This window comes from Delphinapterus leucas, chromosome 5 (genome assembly GCF_059928025.1).
Source record: "Delphinapterus leucas isolate spDelLeu-1000000601 "Yukka" chromosome 5, BTC_Dleu_Yukka2, whole genome shotgun sequence".
Taxonomy (NCBI): domain Eukaryota; kingdom Metazoa; phylum Chordata; class Mammalia; order Artiodactyla; family Monodontidae; genus Delphinapterus; species Delphinapterus leucas.
Genome location: NC_143133.1, coordinates 94,024,330 through 94,037,393, shown reverse-complemented (window position 1 = coordinate 94,037,393; position 13,064 = coordinate 94,024,330). Strand labels below are relative to the sequence as shown.

The 13,064-nt window shown below is 35.7% G+C and overlaps 1 protein-coding gene across 5 annotated transcripts in view; it reads left to right on the top strand.

The window, feature by feature from the left end:
- ANTXR2 (ANTXR cell adhesion molecule 2) overlaps positions 1 to 13,064 on the top strand; it is a 164,764-nt gene that overhangs the window by 102,799 nt on the left and 48,901 nt on the right. The window lies entirely within an intron of this gene.

Genomic DNA, 13,064 nt, shown 5'->3' with positions numbered 1-13,064 from the left:
GAATTACTCCAGCTTTATAATTTCTTTAATATATAAGCACTATTTCCTGTTGTATCGATATAAGAAAAATAGTTTAAAACCTTTTCATATGCAACAATGAGCAGGCTTGGTTCAGAGACACAATACTGTTAGTAATAATAACAGAATCTTTTCATTGTGTGTCAACGTGATCATCATTCTGTTTTAACAAGTGCATGAACTTCATTGATTTCAGCTTCAGAGGACATTAGGTTATTCAGGTCTGATGGGCTTTTTTTTTTTAAGGATGAAATAACTGATGAGATTAATATTTATTTTTCAGTGCCAAGCTATATTTAGTGTTATATGATTCTAGCTAGGTGTTTAAAATACCAAAACATCTAAATTTTTAGATCTTACTTCTATGAGATGGAGGTAGTTTTATAAACATCTGAGTTCAGCCATTTGGAGAAGCAATTTAAGAAAATATTCCTGGAATATTCCCAACAGATCATTTACCCTTTGCTTGGACCATAAGTAGAGAGAACCAGGTGGTTTATGAAGCAGCCTCTTTCATTACCAAACCACTGTGGTTAATAGAAAGTTCTTATATTTAATGAAATTTGTGCCTCTGTTTAAATTAATGCATGATCTAGAGTTCTGCTTCTGGAGCAACATATAACAACACTATTCTTCAATATTCTAGACTTTTACTTTACAGGTTTTTAAATTGTTTTCACGTATTATCTTAGTTTTCTGTCCCCCAAGTTAGACATTAGTTCATTTGTTCAATAATTTTCAACTTTTTGAGTGTTGGGTATAGTGCTAGCACTAAAGATGTATTAGCAAAAACAGAGAGTGGTCCAGCACTCTTGTCAGTACTTTCTGTATTCTTTTAACTCTCATGATTAAAATTTAGTGTTTTGGGCTTCTTTCACTCGTACTAATTTTGACTTAATTCAATAATTTCTGAATTATAAATACGCACAAGTAATGGCATTAGGTGATACTGGGGAGTGGGTACAAACTATAACCTTTGCCCTTAAGAAACCTAAAATTTGTTTGGGAAACAAGATACATACAAAAATAAAATTTATTCCAGAATGTGCTCTGGGCCATTTATAGGTAGGTGTCAAGTACTCTTGGGTGTATAGAGGAAGAGAGATTAACTCTTCCTGGAGGAATTTGAGAATGCTTCTTCAAAAATACAGGCCTTCTATCTTTGAAAATGAGTAGGGATTCATCAGGTGAAGTTAGGTGGAATGGGTATTTCCACAGATGAAGCATCATGAATAAAATCTCTGAGGCAGCCAAGAACAGTGGTTTGTGGATAGTCAGGGGCAAATATGACCTTCAAAGTCCAGGGGATAAGTGTCTTTTGGTGTCCATTTGATCAATCTTGATGTTGTGGTTTATACTGTGTGTCCTATTTAATTAATCTTTCCCTACTCTGATGTCATAAAGATGTTCTTTTGTATTGTCTTCAGAAAGTTTAAAAAATTTTTACCTTTAGTCCATCTGGAATTTATGTTTGTAAATAAGGTAAAGCAAGGAATTAATTTTATTATTTTCTTGTGTGTGTTAATAGTAAGCTGTCCCAGGACCATTTATTATTTTTATTTATTTATTTTTCCATGTGTTTGTGTTTTTTACGTTTTTTTTCCCTGTAATTGATTTCTAATCTCATAGTGTTGTGGTCAGAAAAGATTCTTGATATGATTTCAATTTTCTTAAATTTACTGAGGCTTGATTTGTGACCCAAGATGTGATCTATCCTGAAGAATGTTCCGTGCACACTTGAGAAGAAAGTGTAATCTGCTGTTTTTGGATGGAATGTCCTATAAATATCAATTAAATCTATCTGGTCTATTGTATATTGTCTCTATTTAAAGCTGTGTTTCCTTATTAACTTTCTGTTTGGATGATCTGTCCATTGGTGTGAGGTGTTAAAGTCCCCCACTATTATTGTGTTACTGTCGATTTCCTCTTTTAGAGCTGTTAGCAGTTGCCTTATGTATTGAGGTGCTCCTACGTTGGGTGCATATATATTTATAATTGTTATATCTTCTTCTTGGATTGATCCCTTTATCATTACGTAGTGTCCTTCCTTGTCTCTTGTAACATTCTTTATTTTAAAGTCTATTTTATCTGATATGAGTATTGCTACCCCAGCTTTCTTTTGATTTCCATTTGCATGGAATATCTTTTTCCATCCCCTCGCTTTCAGTCTGTATGTGTCCCTAGGCCTGAAGTGGGTCTCTTGTAGACAGCATATATGTGGGTCTTGTTTTTGATCCATTCAGCAAGGCTGTGCCTTTTGGTTGGAGCATTTAATCCATTCACATTGGGGTTTGTTTTTGTAGGTCCTTTTATCTCTTGTGTTTCCCACTTAGAGATGTTTCTTTAGCATTTGTTGTAGAGCTGGTTTGGTGGTGCTGAATTCTCTTAGCTTTTGCTTGTCTGTAAAGCTTTTGATTTCTCCATCGAATCTGAATGAGATCCTTGCTGCGTAGAGTGATCTTGGTTGTAGGTTCTTCCCTTTCATCACTTTAAATATATCATGCCACTCCCTTCTGGCTTGTAGAGTTTCTGCTGAGAAATCAGCTGTTAACCTTATGGGAGTTCCTTTGTATGTTATTTGTCATTTTTCCCTTGCTGCTTTCAATAATTTGTCTTTAATTTTTGCCAATTTGATTACTATGTGTCTCGGTGTATTTCTCCTTGGGTTTATCCTGTATGGGACTCTCTGCACTTCCTGGACTTGGGTGGCTATTTCCTTTCCCATGTTAGGGAAGTTTTTGACTATAATCTGTTCAAATATGTTCTCGGGTGCTTTCTTTCTCTCTTTTCCTTCTGGGATCCCTGTAATGTGAATGTTGGTGTGTTTAATGTTGTCCCAGTAGTATCTTAGGCTGTCTTCATTTCTTTTCATTATTTTTTCTTCATTCTGTTCCACAGCAGTGAATTCCACCCTTCTGTCTTCCAGGTCACTTACCCGTTTTTCTGCCTCAGTTATTCTGCTATTGATTCCTTCTAGTGTATTTTTCATTTCAATTATTGTATTGTTCATCTCTGTTTGTTTGTTCTTTAACTCTTCCAGATCTTTGTTAAACATTTCTTGCATCTTCTCGATCTTTGCCTCCATTCTTTTTCCGAGGTCCTGGATCATCTTCACTATCATTATTCTGAATTCTTTTTCTGGAAGGTTGCCTATCTCCATTTCATTTAGTTGTTTTTCTGGGGTTTTATCTTGTTCCTTCATCTGGCACATAGCCCTCTGCCTTTTCATCTTGTCTATCTTTCTGTGAATGTGGTTTTTGTTCCACAGGCTGCAGGATTGTAGTTCTTCTTGCTTCTGCTGTCTGCCCTCTGGTGGATGAGGCTATCTCCCAGGACCATTTATTAAAGGTTCTTTTTAAAGAAAAAAAAAAAAAAAAAAAGATAGTCTGGAAGTTGGGGATTAAAACCAGAATGGAAGGTTGGGAATAGACGATAAGAAGTCTTTGAGTTTGGATAAATTGATATATTTGTGCTTTTGAATGATGCACTGTACTCATTCTTTCATTCATTCAACAAATATTTATCTAGTGTTGAACGTGTACCAAGCACTTTGTTAGATACCAAGTAAATCTAACATTCTTCTTAGATTATAGTGCTAGAATATTTTACATGTTGCCCCAGCAGGTTAAGTCATCATTCATTTTTCCATAATTGAAGAATGTTGCTTCCTTTATTTTGACCAAAGTTTCCTTTGTTTTTTAGTAATTTGGTCACACTTCTGTCTTATATAATCCTAAAGCCTTTTATTCTAACTCTTGGGGTTAAATTGTTTCAAAATTCAGAATTTTTCAGATTTTAGGAATCTGACACAGTCCATATATCATATTTCATGTAAAGCATCATCTCCTCAGCTCATTACTGAGACATTCTGCTACAGAAATATTAATTGTTACAAGTGGATAAATAAAGATCATAAATACTCTCAAGTTAGTTCAGGTCAGGTTTTGGTGACAAACTTAACATAAAACTTTCAGTTTTCAAAGATTTTGTATTTCATAAATATAGACAAAAGATAGTAAACTTTTATTGTGTTATTAACTAAAATTCCAATATTTTCACTCTTTACCTATAGACATGATTTATGGTTTTTTAATTTGTTTTTATTTAAATGCAGGACTTTAAGCTTAGTAAATATCAATTGTTAGTGCAATCAATTGATTTGCTTTTCCATCAAATATATGATTCTATATGTGCCTGACACAGTCTGACTTAATCATTTTTCATAGTACCTATTCTTGATGGCTTTGCTGCTTCCAGAATTTTTGTCACTTAGTTCAAGCCACTGTTCAGACCTCAGTGGGGTACTCCATGAGAGCCTTGGTTGTCTAGGTTGACGCTCTACACAGTTAATTGACATGAATACAGTAAAGCTAGGAGCCCACCAACACTATAAACTCAGTTTACCATCTTACTCCAAGGATATTTAATAAATTTTGTTAAATAGTTTGCTGAATTTAATTTGTTTAATAGTTTGCTGAACGTATATTTATGTATTGCCCCATCCAACCAAACCAGTGATCCAAAATTATTTGATCATGGAAATTAGGTAAGTGTGACATGATTTGCTCTTTTGCTTCTGATTCTTGCTATGATCCTTTATAATATTTATTATTTTTTTAAACTGGGGTTTGATGTCAACTCTATAGTTACCAGCATATAACTTTTTTCCTTTAGACAACCTGAGAGATCTTTGCCCTCCCCTTTTTTTTCTCATCTCCCCATTTTTCATGTTTCACAAAGATTATTAAGAATATCTGAGTTTCTTTCAACTCCACATCATCTGTCAGATCCTCTTTATTTGATGGAATTAATGCCAATGTAAAATTCCTGTCCCCCATACATACATGACTATAACCTGTATTTTTTCAGAGACTAAATTATAGAATTACACAGCAAGAATCATTCTAATACTGTGGCAGAATTAGTGTTCTGTATGTTATTAGTACAACTGAAGAGTCCCTACATTTGTTATATATTTACATTATGTTTTAGGAAGTCAGCATACTGTTTCGGTTGTATGATCTCTAGAATGCTTTCCTTCCCCCACTCCTTCCTTCCTTCCTCTCTCCCTCCTTACCTCCCACCCTCCCTCCCTCCCTGCTTTCCCTCCCTCCCTCCCTTCCTTCCTTTCATTCATCCATCTAATCTGTTTCTTCTCAAACACATTTATCTTCACTATGCTTTCACTTAACACAGTTGCTAATTTCTTATACCAGTTTATGCATTTCTTATACACTGTGCTGATTTTCTTTTTGGCTTCTTCTTCTGAATGAAGGATTTCAATTGCTCTATTCTTTTCCTTATGAACACAGTAAGTATTGTTATTGGTAAGGCCAACCCATGTGACTCTGTGTACTTGTGCCCCAAAGAATCTGAACCAATCATAGGACACTTACTCATAGTAAATATTTGGTGGATTTTATTTAAAAGACTTTATAATAACTGGAATAATCAAATATTATTATCCAAAAAGTAATATTTAATTATTTGTCTAAATAAAATCATGTTTGCATGGTGCATGGCATAATCTGTATTATAGTAGACACTCCAGCATCCCACAAATTTTATTTTAAAAAAAGGACATATAATATTTTTAAAATTCCAGTACTTTTTTGCTTTAAAGTAGCTTTCATTTGAGAAACTTTATTTACCTAGTAAGAAATTGAGGACCCAGAGGCAGAAAGAGAATAAGGGATTTAGAGGGTATTTGGCCCAGCTAATTTTGATGTATGATATAAAGCTGGGGTGATTTGCTTTATCTATGCATGAGAAAAAGACCATGGCTCACTGTTACCTTCTGTTGGTGGTAGAAGTCACCGTGGCTAGTTAGTTAAGCTCTCAAAAATTAAACTGCCTGAACTCTATGGTTTTTATCAATTTAGTTTATATAGACATGGTTTGTCTCATAGGATTACATGGGGTAGAGAAAAATTTAAATTTAGGTGACTAAGATGTCCAAGTAGCAGTGTCCTCTAGTTTTCTGGCCATTCTTTGCTTTGGATTTTCTAGGCAAGCCAGGACGTAATCGTTGAATGAGAAAGTGTCTTGGAGTTTTTTCTGATAGCTTTAGATAACTAGACTTACCTATGATTAGGTTCCATCAACATAAGGAAGGGTAAAATTCTGTCTTCAAAGTTACTCCCCTGAAACCAATCAGTACTTGATTAAACTAAGTTAAAATATTGATCTCAAATTACTCAGACTACTCATGAAAGATTTCATAAATACTATATATACGGTATGTGTACTATATATACGGTATATGTAGGTATATATATGTATTGATATTGATTCCACTAAAAAGGTTTGTCTCTACATATCAAATAGTTCATTGGAACAAATGTTATTAGCTATTCAAGTCCAGTTCTTTTTAAGAGAAACTTTCTTATCAACATATCAATTGGTGAATAAATTTTGCAAATAATTTTGTTATTTTCCTGTGCTTGTAAAGGCTTGTGTATGTTTACTTTTGATTATGCTTCTTATGAAATGTGTGTATAATGGTATAGGAGGGGTGTGGTGTGTGTGTGTTGTGTGTGTGTGTGTGTGTTTAAAGCAATTTGTACATTGTAGAGATTAGGAGGACTTTTGGAAACATTTTCATATCATTAGACATGGATGCAGTTTGTTTCATATTGTCAAGAAACAAATGAGAATGCTTTCTCATTTCTGAATTTTAAAGATATAGTCACGCTTTTCTTAAAAAAAAAAAGACACAACAAACTGCACTGCTGGAGAGACAGTAAAGCACAATTGTTTTCAGGTTGTGGCTGATGGTTCCAAAATAACACAACCTCTGCCTAGTCAACGGCGTGTTTTCTACCTTGGAAACCAATCTTGTCATTTATTTATAAATTGTTTACTGCAGATTCTGCCTCTTGAGAGTTTAGTTTAATAAACAAATCAGCGTCCGTAGGACTAAACCGGGAGTCACGCACACTTACTGTGCAAGTCCCGTCACGCTGAATTTCAAGCCAAATACTCTCCTTTTATGGCTCAGAGGCCGCACCGGGCTCATTTGCAAAATTCACCGCTGAATTGAAGTCCTTGTTCAAGTAATTGAAGTTCAGGCATCAAGAATCCAAGTGGCGCGAGAGAGCTCTCGCTCTGCCCCTCACTCCCGCTACCTATGGACGCCGCCAGCCCCTGCCGAGGTGGCGGGGTCCGCGGGCTGTACGCAGCCGGGCCTGGGCTTTGATTGTGCCTGCAATTCCTCGCAGTCATGAATGTTGCAGCGCGCTGCGCGCGTCCAGGTGTGAGCGAGCAGGTTGTCACCGACATCTGTTTGCAGCGGCGGCAGCGGCCGCCCCGGCCCGCAGCGAGCGGGCCGGATTGTCAGCGGAGGTAGTTGAGAGCGGCAGGAAGGTTTTGGTCTCACGCTCGCTGCCTGGAGGCTTGAAACACCAAAGGTAGGAGCGGGGGTGGACACAGCTGCGCTCCCTAACTTGCCTTAGGCACAAATAAAGAGATCTAATGCAGTTTGACTCCGTGGCGGTGGGGAGACGAGGACAGAAAGCCACTTCAGAGACAACTTAACGCTGCAACATCTGCCGCCAAGTTTCCAGGGAGTGACGGGGGACAGCAGGTACAGATCGAAGTCTCCACATAACCTCCATTAAGCCGTGGACTCTTTTGAAGGGCCTCCATCAAACATGCTGGAGTCCGCAGCAGGAGTTTTGTTTGGTTTTCAAAGCGGTGTTTTGTTTTTGCAATAACAAGGTAATTTATAAATGATGCATTACCATGCGTTCTCCTTTTTTATCTGAAAAGAGAGAGCCAGAGAAGCAGCAAAGCGAAGAAAGAAGAAAGCGCAGCACTAGTTTGGGAGTTGTTCCACAAACCAATTAAATCTCCAAGGAGCTTCCTGTCTGTAATCGAGGTTATGTTAACCTTCAGACCGCAGTCCCTCGTTCACCAGTAAGCAGACAAATTTAAATACGGCAATAAAAGAATCCTAGTGATAGTAACATCTGTGAAGTACGCCCACTATGTCTGTTTTTAAACTTATAGGGCTTTTTATTACATGGAGATGAAATAGAATTAGATTTTTTCCGATGTATTTCATTTTTTAGTAAGACAAAATTTAGAAAATTGCATTGACTTTTTCCCCCATTTATAAAGGTTTCATACTGATAGTTGGATATTAAAACTCAAAAGTAAGAATCACACGTTAACGGAAGCACTTTTCTCTTTTGAGGAAGTTCCCCCTCTACCACCTAGATTCAGCTGGAAAAAAATTTAAGGATTTGTATAATTTTCGCTGGGAATATTGCAAAAACTCATAATTGTGCACACACACATCTATGGCATAACAGATTTGGTTAAAATATTAGTCTGGCAAGTAAAGCTCCAGGGTATGGTAAGGTAATAAAGATTCCATGGTAATGTAAACTTTTATCATTAATAATATTTAGGCTGCCTCACCTGAGGAAATAGCTGTGCCACCACTGAGATAAAGCAAAGGTGCTGACTTGAAGGTAGCCTTTGGAGTGGGTGCAGCTGGGGAGCAATGGCCTGGGGAGAAACGCGGGCATGTGGCAAAGTTTTCATCAGTCAGTGGTGAAATAAGCAACATAAATGCGTAGTGAGTTTCCAATTAACCTAATTTTATTACGTGGAGAGGACTTATGTTAATTGTGCAGATATTTTCATTTTTTTAAACGATTGATGGTAGCTGCTTTTATAAAGAAAAATGTTCATTATAACAGAACTCAATGCCAGTCCTCTGATTTTTAAACAATCTACAGGAAAAAAAAAAAAAAAAAACCCAACCTGAGACCATAGGTAGCACAGGTTCATTTAAAAGGCACCACAGAAGCCTGATAACCGCAGTGGCAGATGATTCAGGCTGGACCTCTGGCTTACATTTCCAGTTCTAGACGTATGTTCACTCCTCTGTCAGTCCTGCTTCTGAATTCTCATGCTCAAAACAAATGGCCTCACCCTCTTCAATGGCGGCTTCCTCAAGGATTCTTACCCTCCCAAGGATCACTCTGAACTCTGTCATGCTTACAAATCACCCAGTGCTCTGTGCTATCAAACCACTTCATCTTCAGATTGAAGAAGCATCTGGAAGGCAGAGATTTTGTGCCACACTGCCTTTAAGTTCCCCATCACATCTGCAAAACGTAGATCAGTTGTGTGTGTTTCTGAGCAGTTTTGAAACCCTCACTCAGATGATTTGATATGTCAGATGTTTTCAGTGCTTGGAATTATGATGCTAATGACTGCATTCTTTTTTTTTAAATTTTTATTCGAGTATAGTTGCTTTACAATGTTGTGTTAGTTTCTACTGTACAGCAAAGTGAATCAGCTATGCGTATACATATATCCCCTCTTTTTTGGATTTCCTTCCCATTTAGGCAACACAGAGCATTGAGTAGAGTTCCCAGTAGGTTCTCATAGTTGTCTTTTTTTTTTTTTTTTTTTGCGGTACGCGGGCCTCTCACTGTTGTGGCCTCTCCTGTTGCAGGGCGCGCAGGCTCAGGGGCCATAGCTCACGGGCCCAGCCGCTCTGCGGCATGTGGGATCTTCCCGGACCAGGGCACGAACCTGTGTCCCCTGCATCGTCAGGCGGACTCTCAACCACTGCGCCACCAGGGAAGCCCCGTAGTTGTCTATTTTATACATCGTATCAATAATGACTGAATTCTTAAACTTAGTTTTTCGATTCTATGAAAATATTTTGTGTCCTATAGCCAAACTTTGTAATAGATTTTAGGCGCTGTAAGATAGCCCTTTATTTTAGCCTTATTGACTCCGTCCTATTGAACACAAAATGCCACAGTGCTTTCATACTTTTCCTTTTTTATACTTAAATGAAAGAAAAATATCAAAAATTTAAAAAATTGTAAAGTGATTGCTTACATTTTATTTCTATAAGTTCTGAAATTTTGTATGGTCCTTTAGGCCAATTATGTTGCAACATCACTGGGAAAAAGTACCACTAGACTTTTCTATCCCTTATGTTACTACCAGTACCTTTCATTCTTATTATCTCTTGTCATTATATTTCAGGGCATCCTTAAAATACCTTAACTATCCTGTTTAAATTAGTAGAAGGAATTAACTTTAGTTTATACATATTTGAAAGGCAAATTTTTACTAGAATAACTCACGTCATGAACATGCCATTGTTACAATTCCACTGTCTGATTTATGAGTGTGTGTGTATGTGTGTATATTTGTATGTGTAAAATGTTTAATATAAATATATGTGTATATATATTCCTATAGAACATATTTTCTCAGTGTGTATGTCATCAACTAATGTCTGTTTCGGTGGAAAATAACAAATTCGTGAAATAGAGTGCTTTTTGATGCCATTTCATAATTTAACCAAAATCATCTCTTAATTATGCATATAAGCTGGCAAAAGTGTTGACTCAGTTTGGTTCCCTAAAGTGAAATACAGAATATGCAAATTTTAATCATTTAAATTACCAAAAAAGCTTTATTTTTTTCAGAGAAATTATAAATAGAACTTAGATATTTAATTGGCTTTTTACCCCTCTGATCCAAAATAACTTGTATTTAGTGGCATCATATACATGTTATGTATTAACTTATAAGTTTAGGTAGAGATATTTCTTGGTTAATATTGAGCAACAACACTTTGATAATCGAGACAAAAATTATTAAATTAGTTTAAATATCCTCAAATTAATGCACTGAGTTTAGAAACAAACTTTTTTGTCAACAGTGAGCACACTAAAAGAATACTTTGAAAATATCAAGAGTTAGCATTGGTTGTCCAGGGCTAAGTATATTATTTTCTTAGGGTCAATATACAGCTTTGATGTTGAGCACCTTGAGGACATCAATTAAATCATCCAGTTGGGAGCAGAAATGTCAGCAAAAATAGAATTTTTTTTTTTTTTTTTTTGCGGTAAGCAGGCCTCTCACTGTTGTGGCCTCTCCCCTCGCGGAGCACAGGCTCCGGACGCGCAGTCTCAGCGGCCAATGGCTCAAGGGCCCAGCCGCTCCGCGGCATGTGGGATCTTCCCGGACCGGGGCACGAACCCGTGTCCCCTGCATCGGCAGGTGGACTCTCAACCACTGCGCCACCAGGGAAGCCCAAGATTGAATTTTTAACCTTTCTTTTCCTGTGACTGAGTACTTTTTGTGTAGCCTTTATGTAATTTTAATTACAGAAAATTAGATTTGTATTTATTTAAATAAATCATTTTAAAATTTCTAATAATTTACAAAAATCTATAATATTTTGTATATGTTAAATATTCAGTTTTAAATTTAGAGCTCAAAGGATATAGTCCAAGGAGGGAAAAAAGTACATTATTTTGTAGACAGTTTATTACTTTAACAGAGTGAATAATGATGGTGTCTTTATGTCTACCAGACCCCCATTTATAAGTTTAGTTTAAGGCAACCTGCATAACGCAGTTAAGAAAATCAGCCTGAGTAGAAAGCTTTTATTGTCCCCTTCTTAAAAATGAATTTATATTAATACATTACATAAATATATACTTTTAAGGAGAAATAAATGACATTTTGACTAAATAGCTTTCATTTCCTTTTCTTTTTCCAAATAAAATACTATAATTTTTATAATATACACTTAAAATCTAAGTAAATCATCTTTAAAATTGCTTCACATAAACATATATTCTCCACTAATTCTGCTCTAAATCAAATCACAGCCTCTAACATTTGAGAAATTTGAAACTGTTGTAAACTTTGAGGTATAAAATAAAAATGATTTACTGTTCAAACTTTGCAACAAATTATGTTTGAGTGCAGTGGACATTCACTTGTTTACCATTTTATTTATCTGAGTTTGGATTAAAAATAAACTTTTTTTATTTCAAAGGGTAATAAGAAATTTCTTTTTTTTTTCTCCTAATGCTTTTTTATTTTTTCAGTTAATGAAATTGGGATAGTTTGACAAACTCTTTCCCATTTCAAAATAATTTTATTCACTGATTATACCTTATATCTCTCACTCTAGAGAGCTCTTTTCACTTAGAAAATATGTGAAAAAAAGATGGTTCTAATTTCCTAAACTTCAGAGTCCCATGATTCTTCTTCAAAAGCAGGTTAGTGTACTGAAAATAATACATATTATATATTGAATATTTTTTCTTAATCCTGTCCAGTATTAAGCACATTTTCGTTTGCAGTCACACACATATCATATTATATCATATCCTATCTTAACTGACAGAGTCAGTAAATCTGTAAAACATACTTCAATAAAAAATTAAAATAGCACATTTATATACATAGCATACAGATAAGAGGTCGAGAATAAAGAGCAATTACTCTCCAATTATCTTTAACACTTTCATTTCTCTCCTTTCTTCTATCTCCTAACATCAGTTGATTCCTACAGTTTAACCCTTGATCTTATGTTTTCTCTCATCCTACTTTCTCTAGAGACCATATAGAGTTTCACTGCTTTGCTATCATCACTATACACACCACTTTTAGACAATTCTATCCTCCCTCCTCCATTCTACTTGCATGTCTTTGAAAGCTTATATGAATTTTCATCTTGGATGTCTTATTGTCACCATATTCTCTGTGTTTAACTGGATTAGTGTATTCCTTATGTATGGCTTTCATATTTTAACTTTACTGCCAGTTATTCTAACTACCCTTCACCTCATGCATCTAAGCTGAGGCCTGCAGACCCCATGGTTTCTACAATGCAGTGAGCAGAGCCAAGACCTTAACCTTTTAATTCTGGGTATGATGTCCTATGCCAAAAATTCTCAATATTTCCATATAATGTGCACAAGATGTTGATTCAGTGAACAAAATTGTGTGTACTAATGTCCCTTTTAGTTTTATTATAATTGATTAAAAGTAAAAATGAGCTATGAATGAATTTATGTGTAAACTCTACTGGTTCTTAAGAGATTTTGACTTTGTAGAACATAAATGTTTTTTGTTATCAGGACTTATAATTTTATCTTCATGACTCCACCCTGAAACTAAGCTAAGACATCAGAGTAATTCTTAAATTAGACAAATTGAATTATCTCTTATAAAGATATGGCTAAGGATGCTGATACATAAAAATG